General features: G+C 38.8%; 1 pseudogene; it reads left to right on the top strand.

The window, feature by feature from the left end:
- Positions 1–21336: 21336 nt before the first annotated feature.
- The window catches only part of LOC123951566, a 37610-nt pseudogene continuing 33879 nt past the window's right edge, over positions 21337–25067 (top strand).

Here is a 25067-nt window from a genome sequence, read left to right as displayed (position 1 = left end):
CAGGTAACCATGCAGAGGGCAGTCAAAGTTGGTAAAATAAAAATCTTTTAAATCCTCATTCTTTTTTATGGTAATCACCAATGCATTATTTATCCAAGACCTTTCCTCTATTTATGAGGAATTAATTCCAACTGAAAGTCATGCCCTGTCAACTCAAAGAAGAAATCTATTTTACTTTGTATCTCAGTCCTAAAAAACTAATGATCAAATAGACATCAAATATTTCATCTTTGTGACATACAGATTGAAGAATCACTCACAGACAAATATAGTACTGGTGAGCTTGCAGTTAGTAAAATGGAGGATGACTGGGATAGGGATGAATTTTGGAGAATAATCAGCAATTTGGTTTTGGACATGTTAGTTTGAGAAGCCTATTAAATAGTCAAATGGAGATAAACACCAGACAGTCTGGTGTTTCCAGGAGATGCCCTGGCTAGGCATGTAAATTTGAGAATCATCAGGATGTGTTTTAATCCTTGAGATGAGACTAGACCATCAAAGCCGGGAGTGTTGCAAGAGATAAAAAGAAATCCAGTGTTAGTGTCCTGGGGAAGTGCAACATTAGAAGACAGAAAAGGAGAAACCAGTGAGATGAAGAAACCTAGGGATTGTGGTGCTGTGGAAACCAAGTATGTTATGCTTCAAGGAGTAAGGGACCAATGGAATCAAATGTTGCTGAGAGGTTTTGTAAGATGAAGATTGAGATTTAACAATATAAAGAGTATTTGTGATGATATGTAGAGCTTATATGGAAAGGGACTACTTAGCAATGTGGAGAGTATTTGTGACCTTGATGAGAGTAGTTTTTTGGGACAAAGTCCTCACTGGAGTGGGTTCCAAAGACAATGAAAGGCTAGGGATATGAGCAAGGAACCACAGACAACTCTTTTGAGGTTTCTGTAAAGATGGCAGTTAAAAGGAGTAGTGGGGTCAAAAAAAGTTTCCTTTTATGATGAGTGAAATAACAATGTGCTTTTATGGTGATAGCAATGGTCCAAAAGAGAAAGGAAAAATTTATATTGCAGGAGTGAGAAGAGATGGGATCTACTGCCCAAGCAGTGGAATGGCTCATCCTTGCTATTAAAAGGAGAGTATATGGGCATAGAATTGAAATTTTTCCAAGTGAATTAATGAAGGAAAACAATAGTTAAGTGGGTTGAGGGTATATGTCAGAGAATGATACAATGATGTACCATGGTATTTAAACTGAGTAAGCATTAGAAGACAAGAGGTGGGTGACAATGGATTGAATCAGTGGGTTGAAGGTCTCTTGAAACTGAAGTACTACAGGGAGTGAACTAGAAGACAGGAGTTTGTGGTTGAAAGTAGAATTCTGGAATTCAAATTTTGGAGGTGTTTTAGTTACTGGTGGTGATGACTAGTTATAACACTGGAAGAACCCTGGCAATCATAACTAAGATAGAGTGAAAATCCAGATCCTTGGAGGTAAGGAAGTCAAGAAAATGGAAGGTAAATGTATTGGGAAGATTACCTTTGTGGATACTAAGATCACCAAGAATTATAATAGGAATAGAGGTGGAGAGAGTGACAGCAAACCAGGAACTAAAGTCTCCCAGGAGTGAGACGGGAGGGAGGACTGACTCAAGAGTTTGTAGATGACACGGGTAAGGAAGGCAGTGGGTGGTACTGATTGGTGCTATGAGGTTGAAAACTGAAGAGTGGAGTTTAGAGAACATGATGGACTGGTCTTGGAACTGCACAGAGGAGCAAGGAGGATACCTATTCTGTCTCTAGCCATGGTGTTACAAGTGAGATGGGAAAGGAAAGATTCTCCTCAACAGGGCTACAGGTTAAGCAGTGCTGAAACAGCATAAGGGTGAAGGAAATATTCAAAGATTGGAAAACATTGGGAATTTTCTGGTAATTGACCATACATTCCAGATGCCAGAATGACAATTTCAGAGTTAAAGAAGGGTGACAGATAGGCTCAGAAAAAGGAAAATATAGAACCTCACAGGATTTAGGCAATAGCTTTCAAGGGATGGTTGGGGAATTTTAGTCTCCCAAGTAAGTAGGGATAAAGGGCATAATGATTTTTGCACTTATTTTTTTAGAGAGTGGCAGCAAAGCAATTCTAGACTTGGGGGTTGGTGGGAGGAGTGAGGGGGGAGGAGTTTAGAGACCCTTGGCTCATGCTTGTAGTGGTGCTACAGAGCAGAGCTTTTCTCAAACTTATGTGAGGACGAATCACCTGAGGATCTTGTTAAAATGCAGATTCTGATTCAGGAAATGAGGAATGAGGATTGGGATTTTGCCCTTCTCACAGGTTTCCTAATAGACATTGGTGCTGCTCTGAGGAACAAGGGTAGAGGATGGAGAAGAAGATGACTTATCCAGAGTCCATTGATTCTTACAGTGGAGGCATTCAATATTTATAATGAAACATTTATGGTTATTTTTGTATATGGGGTGAGAAATATTTCATTGAGAATGTTGTATGAAAGATGGACTTTTTAAGATGCACTGGATTTTGGAAGGCTGAGACTACCAGTCCACTAGATTTTTTTTTAAAGGATTTACAAGTGTTTTAATCCTCCAAGTTTCCTGGATTTAATACATTGCTTCAGGGGAAGTATTATAAAAGATAACATCTAGAAATACTCACCACTATGTTTTTTATACCTGATCACTTCAGAATTACTTTTCCTATAGTCAGTTAGAGGTAATACATTGCCTCTAGAAGGAATTAGTATGATGGGAATAAAAAGAGATACACAAACTCTAAAGTTCAAGATTTAAAAAGTATATATATATATATATATATACATATATATACACACACACATATATATATATACACACATACATATATATGTATATATATGTAATATATATTATATATTTTTTAAAATGGACTTTTTGTGAATATATGTGTATATACTATAACACACACACACACACACACACACACACACACACACACACACAAACAGGCTTTTGAGAACCAAAGGTAAATCTTGAGGAAAGGCAGGCACAGAGTTATGACGTAAAAACTGAACCAGAAAGAAAGTAGGAATGTAGAGCAAGAAGGAAATAACCATACATCTTCACTTGGACTTGAGTTTGGAAAGTAGTAGATGAGTCCTCAGGGAGTTGAGTTGGGGGCAGAGGAGGAGATCTGACCTGGTAGGAGGAAGTGGGGGCGGTTAGAATGAGGCTCCCTATCAGACAGAGGCTACCACTTCTTGGCCCACACCAGGGAACCAACCACCTGGGGAGAATTTAGCCAGTATCCACAGATCATTGCCTTTGGAGGGAATAGTACAAACAGTTCTAGGAAAAAAGCTGCATAGCTCTTTGCCTCCTCCTTAGACTGTATGCTTTTAAAGGGAAATATATTTCATCTTTTCATGATTTGGTTGTAAGTAGAATTATTTAATTGAGTTTGAGCTTCAAGAACTTGTGTGTGTGTGTGTGTGTGTGTGTGTGTGTGTGTGTGTGTGTGTGTACATTGTATAGTTGCCAGATTCCTGATTAATAATGAAGTGAAGATAGAAATTTGGTTGTGCATAGCCAGAGAAGAAAAAGTGCAGTGATAGAGTTCTGGGGAACTGCAGTGTTATGAAGTCAAAGAGAAAAGGAGCAGCCTTTTATGACACTACATAGATAAAGGCAGGAAAATTTATATGATATTTCATTGTCCTTGTTATTTTGTATAAGGTGGATATAGCTCACATAGCTACTATTCAAACGAGCAGAAAAGTGCCGGTGTTCTGTTAGGCTAATAGTTAAAGTTTTTTGTAGTAATGAAAATTGTTCATACTTTGAAACCTGTCACCTAAGAGCCATCTGAATTCACATATATAATGTTGTCTCAAGTATTTTTATATTTATCTTAAACTCATTTTAAATCTGTATTTACAGTTTCATTCCTTCCTGCCTGTAGTGTATGTAGGTGAAGACATTTATTACAGCATTCGATTTATTTGCTATTTACTTAATAATCAGATTCACTTGATGTGGCTTTTACTAGATAAAAGGGAAATTGAGTATCATTAGGTTTCTTTCATCAATAGGATACAATTACCTAGGTGAGGATTTAGTGAAAGAATAATGTCAGAGAACTATGTTGGAAGAACTATATTAAGATTAAAAGTTCTGTTCAGAGTTCATACCGAAGGTAGGGATATCATTAACCTGTGCTTAACAGTGAGTAGCAGCCCTATTTTCTCCTCTTTTCTCTTATTTCATGCTTAAGCAATCATCAACATAAATGATATGGATGATAAATGTATTCTATTTCTACAAGATCAAATAAAAAATGTTAAGGTTAGAGAAAGCTTCAATTTCTTTTCTTTCTTTCTTTCTTTTCTTTCTTCCTTTCTTCCTTCTTTCAAAAAACTTTGACAAAATAAAGCAGTCACCAAGAATAAAGCTGAAACACGCTTTATATTCTGCACGAGTCCCTGCCAAGTTGTTCTCATCCAAAAACCTGACATCTTTTGGACAGTTCTGCTGAAATGCAGGGGAATGGCTTTATTGCCCTGAGCTGGACATTCATAATATAAAAATTACTATGCTATAATGTGAAATGTGTTATTTCACATTTGTAATAAAAGAGGCTAACAATTTAGAATTTGTTTCATTTCCCTAAAACGTACAGTCAGAACTTATGAAATGTCAAAAGCATGAAAAGTTACAATCTTCATGGTGATTATGGCTGAAGCCTTTGTTTAGCATCAGTCCTGTGGTATCATCATTTGTTTTATTTTTAAATGCTAGATTTCACTGAAGAACTGAAATCATTTGAATGTGAGAAAATCTTTGGGGGAGATTCCTGAACCAGAAATCTATGGGTTATATTTTTCTATTTCTTAAAATGTTCCAGTGTCTAAAACTAAGGTATACAAATATTAAAACTAACCTCAAATTCAGCAAATCTTTTCAGAAACCAGTTTGCAAAGTCAAAATAACTAACTGCTCACCTCTTAGCCCAAGAAGAGACCTGTCTCCAGATATCTATGTATCTGAGTTTTAGAAACAGTTTTTAAAATTTTCAAAATTGCTTGATTAAATTAAAATTATTTTCCTTTAGTCATGTCACCTTAAAGCCAATAATTTACTTTCGAGCATCTTTCCCTTAAAAACTGTAATTTTAAAATTAATGTCCTGGTACCTGGGTGGCTCCATGGGTTGGGGCCTCTGCCCTTGGCTCAGGTCATGATCCTGGGGCCCTGGGATTGAGCCCCGCATCGGGCTCTCTGCCCCGCAGGGAGCCTGCTAGCCCTGCCCTCTTTCTCTGCCTGCTTCTCGGCCTACTTGTGATCTCTGTCTCTCAAATAAATAAATAAAATCTTAAAAAATAAGTAAGTAAATGTCCAACAGTAGCATATTTAATTAACTGGTTATTAGCTAACTATCTCACTTATTTATTGTTATGTTATAAACCATCCCCAAATTTGGTGCCTAAACAGCAACAATTTATTATTTGTCAGTTTCATGGTTTGACCAAGGCTCAGTTGTGCAAATATGATCTTGTTTAAGGTTTTTTGGCATATTCCTTCAGCTGAAAGCATGGTGGAAGCTGAAATATATTAGGTGACAGCTCATTCTACAGGGCTTTTCATCATGTGATCTCCTTTAGTACTTTAGTCTGGACTTCCCAGCCTCCAGATGCCTGAGCTCCAAGATAGGAGAGAAGAAGTTGTGATCCTTTTAAGGCTTAGAATTGGAAGTCCTAGAACATCATTTCCACTGATTTCCACTGGACAAGGCAAGTCACAGGACTAGCCCAGATTCATGGGAAGGAAAATAGTTTCCATCTGTTGATAGGCTAAAGGGTATCCATGTCAGGAACAGAAAGAATGGATGGCTGCTTTCATTAACACTATCTATTACCTCAAAGTGGTAATAGTTATTTATTTCTCAGTTGTCAAGCATTTATTGAGTCCTGGGAAATAAGAGGGAGATAGAGCCCATAAATTGACATGAGTCATATCTTTGAGATAATTTTTACAGTATGGCGGAGGAGATTGACAAAAATGCAGCACAGCAGTTGTGTTTTGGCAACTTGGCAGATTGAATAATACAGACAAAATATAAATGCAGAATAAATTTTAATAAGTTTTTGAAGGCACTACCAGGAAATATCAAGTGACATAAAAAGAGGACATTCATTTAAAGCATGTGAAGTGTAAAAAGTGATGGTACATTGTTTATGAAGACATCACAGAGGATGTAAGTTTTAAATGCTAGAAGCTGGGGTTTGGATATGAACAGGAATAGAAAAGGTAGAAAATGGGAGCCTTGATTGCTGTGTCTTTCATGTAATGGGTCCAAAACTTCTAGGCAAACCATCCAGTGAAATATTGAAACTCTAAATCTGAGCAACCAATGAGCATGGAGCCAATAATTTGCAAGTAGAGAAAATCAAAGCTGGAAAATTCACAGAAAACTGATTATATATATAAAATTATTGGAACATCAGGCAGAAATTAATACAAATCTCTTATATATTAAGGATACCTTAATATATAAGGCACAGAGTTCCCACAGAAGAAACCGTTTCCAAACAAACTGAGCTCACAGTAAGAAATTAGATGTCATGGATTGTAGTTCTTAAGGCCATTCACCAACATTTCTGGGTTTTCTTCATTTAGGTAACTCAGTATTAATGCATTTCCCCTTCCCTTTGAATGTCATATTACTTGCTTTGGCCAATGGAATGTGACTGGAAATTACATGGTCATTTCTTGCTGGAAGCACTTGAGTTTGAGTACTATTCTTTATAATTTTCTTGTTCTGCCATGGTGATTAATTGTGGAAGCATGTCACGATAATGAACATGTAATTCTGAGTCCTTATAGCCCTGAGTGTCATAAGGAGGACACTGCCTTGGAGAGTAATTTGAACCAGCAGCTCAGTAGATAGGAGCTTTTAAAACATTTAAATTTGGAAGTTATTTATTTCCATAACATAACTTTGTATGTCATAATAAACCACACAGGAAATAATCTATTGTACAGGAGCACTAATAAACAATCCAAAATATGGTACTTCAAGAAGGCTAAAAAAAATCTGAATGAGCCAAGTAGGTATAATACTATTTTATTTTAAATGCAAGTTATTTTAAAATAATTATAAAAGAAGGAATATAGACATTATAGTCAAATAAAAAGACATCAAAAAAGATTTGAAAAATAGTAAATAGAATTTCTGAAAGTGAAAAAATACAGTTATTTAGACTGAACACTCAGACATTCAAGCAAAGTCGCCTGGCATGTCTGGAAAAAAGATCAGATGAGTGATGACCAAAAGTAATGATAGACAATAAAAATAACACCACATGTGATTCAGACATTGACCTTATCAAATACTTTATAATAACAATGGTTAACCTCTGTCAGTGTGGCATGAGGGGCATTTTTTAAGACAGCTACAAGTATTCCAGACAAGAGTAGACGAAAACCCGATGTACAAGAAGCAGAAATGTGAGTTGAAATGACCATCAGGCAATACAAAGATCACGCCCCCACCCACATATTGACAGTGTGGAAGGAGGCAGCAAGAAGTCCTGTGCTCTAAGGCATGTGAGTGTTGTGTTTGCAAAACTGGAGTCACCAACATGGCCTGTTAATGACTGCAATACTGAGCTACATGAAGATCCCGGTGAAAAAGAGCACTGTGCTCCTGACGGTATTTCAACACCCACCAAAGGATCATCTTCTGAAGCTGAATTAAACATTCAGACTCAGAAGATTACTACAGGCCACTCTTGGCAAGGTAATCACCGAGAAAGAGATAGGGTAAGAAGCACAACGTGTCATCAGTGTGGAAGCAGGTATTTCTCTTCTGGGGTATCCCTGGCAGTAGTCCACAGGGTCACCTGACAAATATATTTTTGTTTTTAGGTGCGAAGGGATTAGAACTTCAGTGGTTAAAGTGAGAAGTTCCTAGCTTGAAAATTTGATGTTGCACAGGAGCCACAATCTTGTAATGTTTGCAACGGTATGCTTCCAGGGTGCCTGTGAGGGAGATACAGAATTACAAGAGTTAGTATACTCAGAGAAGCACTATATGGTTTTCTAGGTATATATAATTCTCCTAGTCCAGATGCGTTTTTACAACTAAGTTTTACCATAAACAGTGTTATCGGCAACTGAGTGATATTCTGCTTTTATCATGTCTCCAGGAAATCAGATCTAGAAATTTTACTGAAGGTCAAATTTTTATGCAGAAAGGGGAAGTGCCTATTAAACATTATTTATGTTACTCCATAATATCTAACTATTCACCATCCCTGGGCCACAAGAAGGGAACAAGTTTGACTCCAAACTAGATTATTGATGGAAAACTCCAGAATTCAATGAAATTCAAAATAATATTAACAGTAGGGGTGCCTGGGTGGTGCAGCTGGTTAACCATTGGACTCTTGGTTTTGGCTCAGGCTGTGATCTCAGGGTTTTGAGATTGAGCCCTACGTGGGGCTTGCAATCAGCGTGGAGTCAGCTTGAGATTCTCTCTCTCTCTGCCCCTCTCCCCACTGCATGCTCTCTCTCTCTCTCTAAAAATAAATAAATCTTTAAAATATATTATTAATAGTAAAACCTAATATATGCAACCCAAAACAGATACTACAACTTTTAACTGAAATATAGATACTTAAATTCCTTAAATGTGGATAAATAAATTCCTTTACCAGTAAGCTGAAGACAATACTGTTTTCCAAAAATTGAGTTTCCATGACCAACTAGGGAATAGGAAAATGGTTTAACATTAGAAAACTAATGAATATACTTTATTACAGAGGCCAGAAGAGAACAGTATATATAAATTTTTCATATTCAGTACTCATTCTTGAAAAAAAATAAGTAGAAAATATCATGGTAAAGACTATGTATCTTTTATAAAAGAAAAATTTTTAAACTTTTTTTTGAGAGAGAGAGTGCATGTGGTGGGAGGGGCAGAAGGAGAGGGAAAGAGAGAATCTTAAGTAGGCTCCATGCTGGGTGTGGCGGCTTGATCTCAAACCTGAGCCAAAATCAAGAGTCAGAAACTTAACCAACTGAGCCACCCAGGTGCCCCTAAGGGAATGTTTTTTTTTTTAAGACTTTATTTATTTATTTGACAGACAGAGATCACAAGTAGGCAGAGAGGCAGGCAGGGAGAGAAGAGGAAGCAGGCTCCCTGACGAGCAGAGAGCCCGATGCGGGACTTGATCATGACCTGAGATCATGACCTGAGCCGAAGGCAGAGGCTCAACCCACTGAGCCACTCAGGCACCCCTAAAGGAATATTTTTAGTAATGACAAACATTTTCACATTTCCAGTAAAGTCAAGGTTAAGTCAAATGGTCTTCATCTCCCTGATTCTTTTATAATTAATGCAGAATTTCTGGAATTCAATAAATTAAGAAATAGAAATTTGAGTTACAATTACTCCAACAGGAAGAGTTAAATAACATTATTTGGCTCACATCCAACTGGCAATCAAAAGAGTATCAAGTGGAAAAACAATGCAATCAGAGAAATTAGTAAACTTGCAAGATTAAATTATCTACAAATACAGAAGTTCTATGTATAAGATAATCAATTAGGAAAATTTTTTTAAAATGACTCATTTGCAATGGGAATAAAAATACAGAATATTATATAAATCAGAGAAGAATAACTGTTATAACCAAAAAATGGTATCTCAGTTGCTGGACAACTGAAAGTTTATATTTCACATCATAATGCAGATGGATTTGGGTAGTCAGGCTTCCTCATACTAGCATAGTTTGTCCAAATTTCTTCTGTTTAGTAGTTTTGACATCTTCCTGGGCCTTAGAGCTGTCCATGGCATCTTCTGTATCCATGCAGGAGACCACAGGAGGAGGATGGACGGTTACAGATTACTTCCATTCACATTCTGTTGACCAGAATCCAGGCTCATCATCCACCTTACATCAAGGGAAGCTGGGAAATGTAGTCTTCCTCTGTGACCAGGAGGATGAGGGAAAATGTAGATATTGCCACAAATATCTAGTAAGAAGCTAAGAAATTTGTGGACCAATTAAGAAGAAAACTATGATTCTGAACATAACATAGATTAAAGAAGGCCTAAATAATGAGAAGTGCCATGATTTTTAAGGAGAAGACCCAATACTGTAAAGAGTTTTTTCCTTACTAATATAAAATTTTAATGCTGCTCTGGTGAAAACACCAATGAAAAATTGTCACAAAATTAAAAAAAATAAGTTATCCTAAAGTTCACCTGCAAAAATTCAGATTTTTGTAGGATAAGCAGAGGTACATTTAAAAAGAAAGAATAATGAGGGCATATTTCACCTTCTTGGGAAAAACGTAGTTTAAGGGCAAACATAATTAAAGATGATAAAGTTTTCTAGATACTTAAAAATAAATGCATGAATAGAGGCATTAGTGGAACTACATCTACAGCATGGAAACTGATCCTAAGACTAGAAGACAAATACGGTGTAACAAAAAGTAAGAAAAGGATTGTTTTTTTAATACTTATTTTATGACAACTGTTTGAAAAGATACTTTTTTTTTCTCACCACATACACAAACACAAAACCAGATATCTCAAATCAGATGTGAACAAATTACAACCCAAGATCCAAATCTAGTCCATCTCTTGATTTTGTTAGCAAAGTTTTATTGGCTTATGGCCATGCCCATTTGTTTATATAATGCCAATGGCTGCTGTCCAGGCAGAATTGTCACAGACACCCTATGGCTTAGAAAGACTGAAATAATTACTCTCTGGTCCTTTATGGGAAAAAAGTTTGCTGAACTCTGAGCTAAAATAATTAAAATAATTGAAAGAAAATGTAGGTAAATGTTTATTTGATTTGGAATAGGAGTTTTTCAGTGTAAAAGCTAAGTAAGAAACCACAAAATGCAGGGTGATGTATACTGGAAATATTAATTTTTTCAACAAGTTGTTCTAATTCAAATGATAAACTGGGAAACATTTTACAAAAGATGGTTACAATAATTCCTTTCATGCTATTCCCATGCCTCCATGACTCTGTTGTTCTTCCCATCAGAAGTGGAATCTGTTTCTCCTCCCATTTGAAGGTGGGCTGGCTCTGTGACTGTTTGAACACAAAAATGTGGTAAAGTATGTTTTGTCACTTCTGGTCCTGGACTATAAGAGACTGTGCTACTTCCACTCCAGCATAGGAACACCTGGAACACTGCGCCTTCTACACAAGCCCTGTCCAGGTCTTTGAGGGATGAGGAACCCCATGGAGAGAGGGATCCAGCTGTCCCAGACATTCTGCTATCTTTGCTGAGCTTCCTTGTGAGTGAGGTTTTCTGGGACCAGCCAACTCCCACCTGACCCTCAATGGCTACAAAGCACAAGTAAGCCCAGCTGAGTATAACCAGCCCCAAATTACTAATCTATAGGGCTGGAAGGAAATTAAAGTCTTGTTTTAAGTCACTAAGAGTTGAGGATGATTTATTTACAGCTAACTGACAGAACACAGTCGTGATACACATGACAACCAAAAGACCAGTCTTCTTAGCAAAGAGTATTAACACATCAATAAGTAGTTCTTCTCCCCCACCCCCCCAACTTTGGTTTCCAGTTTGGGTCTAGAGGACAGCCCCTCAAATTGCTTATCCTTCTTCCATCTCCTTAATTAGTGGTAATAGTGGTTGTGGGGGCAGTCTAACATCCTTTATTAATTCAGTTTTGACATACGTAGACTTTGTTGGTTACAGTTTCCCACTCAATCTTTTACTGAATTTTTTCCCAGTGTACCTTTGTTTGTTACCGAACTATAACATAAATGCAGTAAAGTGCACACATCTGAAGTGTACAGTTTGATTAATTTGGATACATACATTCACTCATGTAAACACCTCACAGATCAAGAGGCGGAACTTTTCCAACTCAGCAACTCTTTTTCAGAGACAGCTTTTCCTCTGCATGCTGAGTATATATACTGCTTTTGGGAGCTGCACAATTTCTCATATGATCTGCATTGTGTGTATGTGTGTATATTTGTGCTTTTCTTTGTAATCATCTCTATTAATCTGGGTTCTCCAGAGAAACAGAACCAATAATAGATATATATTCTAATATCTATATCTTTATTTCTACCTCCATCTCTGTCTATGTGTCTATGTATCTGTCTTTCTGTCCATCTGTCCATCCATCCATCCATCCATTGAAGGAGAGAAATTTACGATAAGGAATTGGCATACATGAATGATTAGGGAGGCCAAGAAGTCTCAGGGTTTGCAGTTAGCAAGCTGGACCCTGGAGAACTGATGGTGTAGTTCCAGTTTGAGTAGGTGTCTGAAGGGAGCAAAGGACAGATGTCTGAACTCAAAGACAGGCAGGCAGAAAGAGAATTTATGTTTTCCTAGTCTTTTATTCTATTCAGGCCTTGAGTTGATTGGATGAGGCCCACCTGTGTTGGGAGGGCTGACAGTGCCCATGCGCTTTCCTCAAGCCTGTCAATTCAAATGTTAATCTCATCCAGTAACTCCCTCACAGGCACACCCAGACACAAGGTTTAAACAAATATTTGGATACTCCGTGACCTAGATAACAGAGCACAAACAACACTGTCAAGAAATTAAAGAGCCAGGTGGCGGGTATTAGGGAGGACACGTATTGCATGGAGCACTGGGTGTGGTGCATAAACAATGAATTCTGTCACGCTGAAAACAAATAAATAAATAAAAGAAATTAAAGAAGGCAAGTCACTGAGTAATGGGTCAGTGGAAATCTGGCTGTGGAGCTACTGGAGAACATACCGTTTTCTGTCACAACCCAAGCTTCTTTTTATTTATTTATTTATTTATTTATTTATATATTTTTTTTCAGCGTAACAGTATTCATTGTTTTTGCACAACACCCAGTGCTCCATGCAAAACGTGCCCTCCCTATTACCCACCACCTGTTCCCCCAACCTCCCAGCCCTGACCCTTCAAAACCCTCAGGTTGTTTTTCAGAGTCCATAGTCTCTTATGGTTCGCCTCCCCCTCCAATTTTTTTTTTATAAACATATAATGTATTTTAATCCCCAGGGGTACAGGTCTGTGAATCGCCAGGTTTACACACTTCACAGCACTCACCATAGCACATACCCTCCCCAATGTCCATAACCCCCTCACCCTCTACCAACCCCACCTCCCCCCAGCAACCCCCAGTTTGTTTTGTGAGATTAAGAGTCATTTATGGTTTGTCTCCCTCCCAATCCCATCTTGTTTCATTTATTCTTCTCCTATCCCCCTACCCCCCCATGTTGCTTCTCCATGTCCTCATATCAGGGAGATCATATGACAGTTGTCTTTCTCCGATTGACTTATTTCACTAAGCATGATACCCTCTAGTTCCATCCACGTCGTCGCAAATGGCAAGATTTCATTTCTTTTTTTTTTTTTTTTTTCCATTTTATTTATTTTTTCAGCGTAACAGTATTCATTCTTTTTGCACAACACCCAGTGCTCCATGCAAAACGTGCCCTCCCCATTACCCACCACCTGTTCCCCCAACCTCCCACCCCTGACCCTTCAAAACCCTCAGGTTGTTTTTCAGAGTCCATAGTCTCTTATGGTTCCCCTCCCCTCCCCAATGTCCATAGCCCGCTCCCCCTCTCCCAATCCCACCTCCCCCCAGCAACCCCCAGTTTGTTTTGTGAGATTAAGAGTCATTTATGGTTTGTCTCCCTCCCAATCCCATCTTGTTTCATTTATTCTTCTCCTATCCCCCTACCCCCCCATGTTGCTTCTCCATGTCCTCATATCAGGGAGATCATATGATAGTTGTCTTTCTCCGATTGACTTATTTCACTAAGCATGATACGCTCTAGTTCCATCCACGTCGTCGCAAATGGCAAGATTTCATTTCTTTTGATGGCTGCATAGTATTCCATTGTGTATATATACCACATCTTCTTTATCCATTCATCTGTTGATGGACATCTAGGTTCTTTCCATAGTCTGGCTATTGTAGACATTGCTGCTATAAACATTCGGGTACACGTGCCCCTTCGGATCACTATGTTTGTATCTTTAGGGTAAATACCCAGTAGTGCAATTGCTGGGTCATAGGGTAGTTCTATTTTCAACATTTTGAGGAACCTCCATGCTGTTTTCCAGAGTGGTTGCACCAGCTTGCATTCCCACCAACAGTGGAGGAGGGTTCCCCTTTCTCCGCATCCTCGCCAGCATCTGTCATTTCCTGACTTGTTAATTTTAGCCATTCTGACTGGTGTGAGGTGATATCTCATTGTGGTTTTGATTTGTATTTCCCTGATGCCGAGTGATGTGGAGCACTTTTTCATGTGTCTGTTGGCCATCTGGATGTCTTCTTTGCAGAAATGTCTGTTCATGTCCTCTGCCCATTTCTTGATTGGATTGTTTGTTCTTTGGGTGTTGAGTTTGCTAAGTTCCTTATAGAGTTTGGATACTAGCCCTTTATCTGATATGTCATTTGCAAATATCTTCTCCCATTCTGTCAGTTGTCTTTTGGTTTTGTGAACTGTTTCCTTTGCTGTGCAAAAGCTTTTGATCTTGATGAAATCCCAATAGTTCATTTTTGCCCTTGCTTCCCTTGCCTTTGCCGTTGTTTCTAGGAAGATGTTGCTGTGGCTGAGGTCGAAGAGGTTGCTGCCTGCATTCTCCTCAAGGATTTTGATGGATTCCTTTCTCACATTGAGGTCCTTCATCCATTTTGAGTCTATTTTCGTGTGTGGTGTAAGGAAGTGGTCCAATTTCATTTTTCTGCATGTGGCTGTCCAATTTTCCCAGCACCATTTATTGAAGAGGCTGTCTTGTTTTCATTGGACATTCTTTCCTGCTTTGTCGAAGATTAGTTGACCATAGACAACCCAAGCTTCTTAAATGTGTTAAAATATCAGCATTTGGACAGTGGGTGAAACCATGTAGCGTATTTCTGGTTATATTAAAACAATGCCAGAAGCACAGAAATGAAATGATTGGATCATGATTTGGGGCACAGAACACTGTATAATCAGTTTAAGATTGGGAAGATTTTTCTAGAATTAATAGGTATATCTCTTATGTACCTATGTACTTATGTACCATAGCACCTTAGATTAGTTATAGTTTTTATTGATCACATTGTGTTATTAAAACTGCATATTTATGGTTATTTCACAGAATCTCTCATAAATTTTTCTCACTTTGAAGGCACTGCACATCTTTAGATAAAATTGCTCATATTTACATATTTTTTCATCTCCACCGAATTACTCTTGCATTGTTGTGGAAAAATATTGATTTTAGGGTCTTATTAACTATCTATTGTTCCTTATTAGGTATAGTCCATCATCTTTGCCTTGGTTGATAAGCACCTGCTCTCCTGCTTGTTCCATGTGATTTACTTCTCTCTCTCAGTGAGGCTGGCAGCGCATAATTAGTATTTTATATAATAAAGGACTTTCCTCCTTAGAATTCAGGAGAGTTTCACTTGGTGCCAGTGAAGTTCTGACTTATTTTTTGCAACTATTTTCTGAGGGAATGGGTAACTTGAAGAGATTGTAAATCTTATATCTGATGCCTTTTGAACGAGCCTGAATATCTTTCATATTCCCTGGTCCCACCACCCGTGTTGGAGTTTGTGCAAAACACAAGAGACCACCAGGCTGTGGTGCCCATTGCTTAGAGCTCAGTGCGCCATGCCTCAGGGGTCTTGGCATCAAGCTATATCAGCCAGGAGGGAGGGGACACTTTTCTGATCCATCCACTCAGAAAGGCCCCCCTGTGTGCTTTTAGGAGCTGCGTATTCTGGTTTCGCTGTTTTAACTTATATATTTTTTCCAACTAGCAAGTAATAGTAATAAAAACAGGCAGTTTAGAAGAAAAAACACACATGTTGAATTTTGGTTTATCACCAGTTTTCTCACCAGCTGGATCCCCAGACCTGACCTTTACTGCTCATCTACTTATACCCACTGACCTCTGTCCAGCATTTTCCCTTAAGCTCTTCTTTCCAGTTTTTTTAACTGAGGCAAAAGACATGAGGGGCATAACATCCCATAATGGAAACTGAAACTACTCCTTAAACAGTATCAACTGCCTGGACCAAGAGCTTGGCAGCCCAGACCATCCAGACCAGTTTGACCTTCACCCCGACTCACACCTGTGGAGATGAACCATCCAGTGACCACGGAGTGACCAATAGTCCCTTACCTCATTATAATACTAAAATCTCTGCCCAAGGAGGAGCTCAGCCTCACTTACATAACATAGTTACAGTGTCTGTGTACTTCCTGAAGGCACCTGTCCCTACCTTTCATACAATGACAAGACTCCCCTTTTAAAATATTCATCCTAACCCTAAATAAAAGGAGCCCATCCACCCTGCTCAAGGAGTCAGAGCTTGGAGGCCATTCCCAGTGATCTCCAATTAAGTTGACTTTGTGTGACAACTCCACCTTCTGTAGTTTCTATCTGTGACTCACCAAGGGCCAAAACTCACCCTTTGGTTACAACTTGATTTTTGTTAAGTTATGATACACCTATATGAATCCCGGTTTTCACACTTTTTTTCTTTTTGATAATGCGCTTTTAATTATAAAAACCATTCATGTTCATGGAAAATGAGTATACACAACACGATGAAGGGGGGAGCTCTCAGAATTCTCCTACAGAGGGGTAAATACTGGAAGTTTGGTGGGAAACTTTCAGTATTTTTTCTTTGCCTACATATGAATATATAATTGTGTTAAAATTAGAATCATAGCATATATACATTTACTTGCTTAAATTGTAAATATTTTAATTCAACTTTTTATTGACTGCCTTAAAGATGTACTATAATTTATTTCATTAATTGGCTATTCTTTCACATATTACAAATATATACATACATTTACCTATTTTTCTAAATCACCTTCTTCAAATTTACATCCATAACTCATATATAAGTAGTATTAAGAAAGCCTATTGCTGCATATTATCATCCTTTAAAGAATGTATGCCTTTTTGATAGATAAAAATGACTATCTTTGTTTGCTATAATTTGCTTTCCATTGACTAATAGTAAGATTAAACTTGATTTCATTTGTTTCTTTGCACTTAAATTTCTTATTTTGTGTATTTCACGATTGTGACTTTTCCATATGTTTCTATTCTTTAAAAATATTTACCTTATTGGTTTGTAAGAGTTCCTTATGTGTTAAAAAATTAACCTTTATACTGAAAAAATAAAATGAAGTAAACAAATAAAAAAACATTAAAAAGTTAACCTTTTCTGTGTCTTGTGTGTATTCTAGGAAATTCTCAACCAAAAATTAGAGGAGTTTGCCTTCCCTTAATTTGTGCATTGATCCCCTGTAATAGAAGAATTCAAGAGAGTGACATTAGTCAGAGGAGTGTTATTTTTTTTTTTTTAAGTACTCTTTACTCTTCTGGACAAATAGTGTTAACAATTGGGTTCAGTCTGCTTTGGATTTACAGCTAGCTATTGGCAAGGTGTATTTCTTTAATCTATTTCCCAGATTCTTTTTTTTTAAGATTTTATTTATTTATTTGACAGAGAGAGATCACAAGTAGGCAGAGAGGCAGGCAGAGAGAGTGAGAGGGAAGCAGGCTCCCCGCCGGGCAGAGAGCCTGATGCGGGACTCGATCCCAGGACCCTGAGATCATGACCTGAGCCGAAGGCAGCGCTTAAACCACTGAGCCACCCAGGCACCCTATTTCCCAGATTCTTGCAAAATCGGACACTACTTCTCTTTTAGAAAGTGAGGACCAAATGTGGTTGGTCCATGGACAGCCTTCATGGACACAGTCTCATCACTGCTTTTTCCCTGGGTGAAGGACCCACCTCTCTCTTTAATGTGAGGGTTGACTGTCAAGGATGGCATCCTGTTACAGTTTTTTTTTCTTTCTCATAGCAGATACAGAGTTGCACTGCCTTTATACTCTAATAGAAACATTACAATGGCTCATAAATGAAAACATTTTCATGATACAGAGCAAGCCATTAAAAGAATAAAATTTTGCCTTTTGCCATGGCGTGGATGGAGCTAGAGAGTATTATGCTAAGTGAGATAAGTCAGACAAAGGAAAGTCAAGTACCATGATTTCCCTCATATGTGGAATTTAAGAAACAAAACAGTTGGACATAGGGGAAAGGACAAAAAGGGAGGAGAACCATAAAAGAGACTCTTAACTCTAGAGAATAAACTGAGTGTTGCTGGGGAGGAGTTGGGTGGGGGATGGGCTTAATGGGTGATGAGGATCAAGGAGGGCCCTTCCTATGATGAGCACTGGGTGTTATATGCAAGTAATGAACCACGAACTTCTACTCCTGAAATTAATATTACACTGTATGTTAACTAACTAGAATTTAAATTAAAACTTGAAGAATTAAATAAATAAAAATTTTGAAATGACACTTTCATATTCTACAGGAATCTGTCATGTCTATCCTTATGCCAGTCCAAGCAGTAGTAACTGGTATAGCTTTGTCCTGCGTTTTTTTTTTTTTTTTAAAGATTTTTATTTATTTGAGAGAGAGACAGTGAGAGAGAGCATGAGAGGGGAGAAGGACAGAGGGAGAAGCAGACTCCCTATGGAGCTGGGAGCCTGATGTGGGACTTGATCCTGGGACTCCAGGACCATGACCTGAGCCAAAGGCTTAACCAACTGAGCCACCCAGGTGCCCTGTCCTGTGTTTTAATATTAAATATCCATGTGTTCATTCCAGAAATTCCTGGGCATTTCCATCTATATTCCTCTCATTGCCTCCAATCTGGTTTTGTCATCCTTTTACTTAGTGACTAGGCTTTCTTGAATCTAAAATGTCAATGACATCTACCATACACAAAATCTCAGAAGTACCCCATTCATTGTGACAACAAAATGACCCACATAGGTTCCAAAATGCCACATAAGGGTCTTGTTGGAGATCACTTAATTTTGCATCATTTCATTAAGAAATGTCTGGAGACTAGGTAAACATTCCTGTTATATATGTCAAAGCACATTTGAACTCCCTTTTAAAAACATTTCTTGTTCATCAACGCCTACTATGTACAATGCCTGACACTTGTTCTGTGACTAACGAATAGATAACCACATAAAAAATTGCATTGTAAAAAAAAAAAAGTGACAGCAAAAGAATAAGAAATGTGTGAGAGTTGTATAAAACCCCCTAAAATTAATAGTAAAAATTATTACTAAAAACATCAGACAAATAAATTGAGAGAAACAAATAGTTTATGGCTGAAAATGTCAACTATTATAAATTAGACACTGCTATCATTGAGTATAAATGATTTATTGGTTTAATGCAATTTGAATCTATGTCTCATTTTTTTAAACCTTGATTCAATAATTCTAAAGGTCTTGGAAAATAAACAGATGAGACTAGCCAAGGCAATATTAAAAATGGAAAATAAACCACTGTAAGGAAGCAGATCCCAAGTAAGTCAAGTATGTATAAGCACTATGTAAAGAATAAAAGAGGAAGAGAAAGGTTGTTCTGTACATGGCTTTGGAAAAACTGGTCAAGTATTTGGATTAAAAAGACAGAACCTTACTTCACAATACATAATGAAATAATTTTAATGCAGAATAAAGAACTAAGTGTAAAAATAATAAGTGTTTTGTTTGTAATCCACCTCTTGCCTTCTAATGAAGAGAAAAAGTAGTGATGAGTGAATTTGATGGAGAAATTGGAGAAGTCAACGTGATTTAAAATTGCCTTAGGTAAGAAGAGAGGCAGTGAAAATGTGTGTGCGTGTGTGCGTGTGTGTGTGTGTGGGAGAGAGAGAGAGAAGAGGGAGAGGGGAGAGTCAGAGAAAAAGAAAAAGAGGTGATGCCAGGGCAAACAGGATTTGAGATGCTGAAGATGAGAAATCACTGAATTACTGAAATAGTATAGAACCTATTTTCAAGGAAAGGTTTTTTGTTTATCTGAATTTGTGAACTGAGATATTTCTCTCTCACTTCACACACACACACACACACACACCCACACACACCCCACTGACACGACTGTAGTCTAATGTCCTCATCACTCACTGGAAAATAATCACCTCCTGTTTCACCTTTCTACATCACTCAAGCCTGCACGACTCAGAGGGCTACGCTAAACGTCTCCACATCTCTATGGAACTCTGCTGCCGAAGAAACTTCAGGGTCCTCTCACTCTTAAGTGGCCTCCAAAGTCCTGCCTTACCAGGTCACGGCCAAGGTCTCCAAGCTCATCCACCTTACTCTATATGTCCCAGCCATATTGGAATATTTTTCTGTCCTTCAAAAGTGCCAGACTTTCCCCCACTAGAGACTTCAGCACATACTATTGTTGCTTCATTTGGAATATTTTTCTTTCACTCTTTCCCCAGCCAATGTCCTTTTTTCAGATCTCAGATTTAACTTCAAAATTTTCTCTAGACGTTGTAGCCAGGTTGGGTGCCTGTATTTCATGTGCCAATGGACCTGCCCATCACTGTAAACATTTCATCTGTCATTTCTTGTCCAGGGTTAGTCTCTGTCATTCAACAGTGAGCCTGCAAGGAGAGGTACTGTACTTGTCGTGCTTACAAGTGTATCTCTGTGCCCAGCACTGAGCTCAGCATCCGTTAAACTCTCAATGAACATTCTTATTTAATGAGTGAGTGGCAAATTATATAAAGGATTGAAAAGATGTCTGGGCAGGGCGGGAGTTCATGCCCAGGAGTTGTTCAGTTGTCTGGAACATAAACGAGCCTTCTCAGCTAATGGAGGGATTCACATTATTAAAGTTTTATGAATTTATGTATTTTTCTTTACCAGTGAGTTTTGTACTTTTATATGTTTTCATGTAACTAATTAGCATGCATGGGTTTCAATTTGAAGAAGTCTTTTTAACATTTCTTGTTAAAGCCAGTTTAGTGGTGACGAATTCTATCAGCTTTCATTTGGGAAATGACCTCACCTTTGATTCTGAAAGATACTTTTTTCAGGTTGGCAGTCCCCCCCGCCCAGAACTTTTAATATATCATCCCACTCCCTTCTGCTCACAAGAATTCTGCTGAAAAAACCTGCTGATATTCTTGAAGGGGTTCAGGGAGCAGCTGGGACAGAAGGCAGTCAATTCTCCTTTGCCAGGGAGAATCTTGGATGTTTTTACCTGCTTTCCTCTGTGCTGAGCCTGAGGAGAGGTACAGCAACTGCTGTGTGCCTGTTTGAAAACTGATTGTTGTTTTTAAAATATGTCCCTATGGGACTTTTGAATTCCAAGCCCTCTTGGCTAGCAGATCTAGGACAGATTTGAAGATCTGTCCTTCAAGCAGAAGTCATAAAAGTTGGGGCACTAGATGTGTGACAGACTCCTAGAGAGACTCTGGTGACTTGTTTATTGTTGGAGTGAGTCAAAAGGAGAAGGTATAGGATGAATTCGCTGGCTCTTTCAGGCTCTGGGGAGCCTCTTATTCAGCACCCAGAGGAGCAGCAGCTAGCATGCAGTCCAACCCCTTCCTGGGAAAGACTGGGAGATGGGCGTTTTTCCTGTACCCTCTGTGCTGAGCTCAAAGGGAAAGCCATGGACAGTGCCGTGTGCCCATTAACAGTTGCTGGTTTTTTGCTATAGTCTTGTGGGACTCATGAATGCAAGTCTTGTTGGCTTTCAGAGCTAGGTGATTTGAAGGTCATCCTTTGGATGGTAGACTTGAAACGTGGGGCACTAGTTGTATGTTCCAAACCCTTTGTTACTCAGGAAAAAGCTGGAAGTTGGGCATTCCCTCATCACTGCATGATGTGCATGGTTGGAGTTTATGGGGAGAGAGTGTCTCAGCCCTTCCCACTCATTTCAATATTGGTATTTTCTCGGTGGTCTGGTGTTCAGGAGTCACTCAACCGGATTCTGAATTTCTCTCAGAGGAAATGGTTCCATGTGTAGCTGTATATTTGGTGGGTTTGTGGGAGGAGGGAAATTCAGGAGCCTCCTATGTTGCCATTTTGGGGGTTCCCATTGTATAATTTTTATAATAATAATTGAAATTACTTTTATAATTAGCGTCAGAATGCCTAACAAATGTTACTATGTGAATTCATCAATGGACTTCAAGAGAAAGCCCAAATATTTTAGCAAATCTACATGAGACCCTTATGATCTAGCTTTTCCTACTTCTTGCTTTCAACCTTCATTATTCTTGTTGGTATAGGAAAGCAGTGTATACCAAGCTTTGGCTTCCTAACAGTCTTAGGCTGCAGTCTCGGTTCTCTTCCTCGGTAGTCACAAGACCTTGGGAAAGTTGTCAACCCCTCCTTGCCTTTGTTTTCTCCCCTAAAAAAGGAATATAATAAAAGCACCTACCTCATAGAGGTGTGTGAGCATTACTTGCACCATTATTGCAGTTTTCAACATGATTCTTGCTATATACGTTATTTAATAACCTTGCTATTATCTGATTATCTGTGTGGTCATTCTCTGATGATGCCACATGCTCTCTTGTCCATGAGGCTCTTTTTGCTTCAGGCCAACTTGTGTTTCGGGGTTTGGAGCAAGTGTCGCCTTTTCCCATGGACTCTTCTGCCAGATGTCTCAATGCTTCATCAAAACCTCTACCTTTTTTCTATCTTAGCACTCATTTTATTAATTATAATAATCAATTTACTTGTGGATATCCTTCTTCAGGCTGAAGTATTCTGGAGGTGTGGAACCATGTTTAATTTTTGTTCTTATGTTTTATTCTTATTTTTTTATCTAAAACAATTTCTGATATTAAATAAGTGCATGAGGTAAGTAATAAATGTTTGTGAAGTGAATGTGTGAATGAATAACTGGGCAAATTAGTCAATACCAGATTATTACATTATAATTAACTACTGCATTTAAAAAATATTTTATTTATTTATTTTATCTCTCTGTCTGTCGACAGAGAGAGGTCACAAGTAGGCAGAGAGGCAGGCAGAGAGACAGGGGGAAGCAGGCTCCCCACTGAGCAGAGAGCCCGATGTGGGGCTGGATCCCAGGACCCGCGATCATGATCTCAGACAGAGGCAGATGTTTAACCCACTGAGCCACTCGGGCTAATTACTGTGTTTTATAATCTAGCTGTACTTTCTGTATAACCAGCGTGTATGTAGTGAGTTTTTGGAGCAGAGGATAGGTAACTATTAGTTGTGGGGTGGATTAGGTGTTGAGTGGGTATGCGGTGAGGAGTAGGTAGTTGGTGTATGTATGGATATGTAGACAGTGAGTGTAGGTCAAGGGGTGGAGTGAGATACAGAGTAGGCTTGGGGCAGAGTGTAGTTAGTGATTGGGTATGGGGTGAAGGGCAGGTAGTGAGGTGATATGAAGCAAGGTATTGAGTAGAGGTGGGGCAAGGTATGCATAGAGTTAGTGTTGCCGGGGTAATTAGTTAATGGCTATGGAGTAGGGGTAGGTACTAAGTGACTATGAGGTGAAGTGTAAGTAGCAAGTAGGTATGCGGCAGGTTGTCCGTACTGAATTAGTGTGAAGTAAGGATAGGTAGTGACTGGGGTCTTATTTATGGACATGAAAGTTGGCTCTGACCTGAATACTGGATGTGGGCCTGGGACCTTGTTCTAGAACTTCGGACCTGAATTTTGAACCTGGACTTTGTTCCTACCTCAGAACACAAACTGCTCTTTATTTTTGGATTTCACCTAGATGTGGATCTGGTTTTGTGCCTTAAAAATGGAAGTCATGGGGGCACCTGGGTGACTCAGTGGGTTAAAGCCTCTGCCTTCGGCTCAGGTCATGGTCCCAGGGTCTTGGGATCGAGCCCCGCCACAGGCTCTCTGCTTAGCGGGGAGCCTGCTTCCTCCCCTCTCTCTCTGCCCGCCTCTCCACCTACTTGTGATCTCTGTTTGTCAGATAAATAAATAAAATCTTAAAAAAAAAATGGAAGTCATGGCTCAACCATGGACCCAGATTTGTCCAGGACTTTGGATCTGACCTGGTCTTGGTTAGAGAGGCTGACCTTAGAACTAGATCTTAGACATGGACCTCTTAACTCTGACATGTACCTCAGATCTGGACCCTGAAACTGGACCTTGGACCTAGACCTCATGTCTACACCTGAAACGACCCTAAACGTGAAACTTGCACACAAACCTTGATTCCAGAACTAGGTGTAGCCCTGACCTTGGACTCTGACATTTATCATGGAACTTAACTGAGAGTCTAGGACACTGATGCTAAAAGTAGACATTGATTTTACTGGATCTTGGAAATGGACCAGAATCTGTGCCTGGTCCTGGACATTTGTTCAGGATCTTGGACTTGACTCCAGACCTGGAATTTGAACATTTTCTGACCTTTTCTCTGGATTTTAGATTTCAGTAGTAGGTCTAGATCTTTGATTTAGAGCTTTACTTCAAACTAGGACCTTGGATCTAAAATCTGGATCTGGATTTTACCTTGATCTTGGACATTATAACTATCAGGTCTAGTGTCCATTAGACCTAGACATGACTTAAAATTCACAATTGTTTGTGGACCTGAACCTTGGTCTTGGACATCAAACCAGGCACTAAAGCAAGACTTGGACCTGTAATTTGGACTTTAAGCTTAAGTACTAGATCTGAACTTTAGATTTTTCCAGGGGACCTTGACTTCCAGTACAGTTAATCTGATATTAGATGTGAAGATTGGACATGGACTTTGACCTTGTTCCTTGACATGGACCTGGATCTTGGAACTGGACCTTTGACCTTTTTATTAGATATGGGGCCTAGATTTGACCTGGACTTGGGCCCAGAATTTTAAACTTATACCTTGACTTACACCTTGATGTTGAAACTATACATTTGGTATTCTCAGTAGGCCTCATGCCTGGTTTTGCCTTGGACATTGGACCTCGAAAAATCTAGGTATAAGCTTGACATCCATGTTCAGGTCTGAATTTTGGGTACAGACCAAAGACATATTCTAGGTCAAGTGAAGGAATTAGAAAAATCCAGAACCAGATTCTGGTTCAGGATTTATGTTCAAGTCCTATTTCCCAGTCCAAGGTGCATGTCTATAATCAGGTTACAATTACAGATGTGTTGTTCAGGTCTAAATTTAGAGGTTAATATCCAAGGTCCAGTTCAAAGGCATAGGCTGAGGTCTAGATCCAAGGTCAAAGGCCAAGGGTCTCGATGCGATTCAAG

Source organism: Meles meles, chromosome 10 (genome assembly GCF_922984935.1).
Source record: "Meles meles chromosome 10, mMelMel3.1 paternal haplotype, whole genome shotgun sequence".
In the NCBI taxonomy this organism is placed as follows: Eukaryota; Metazoa; Chordata; class Mammalia; order Carnivora; family Mustelidae; genus Meles; species Meles meles.
This window is presented reverse-complemented; position numbering and strand designations above follow the sequence as displayed.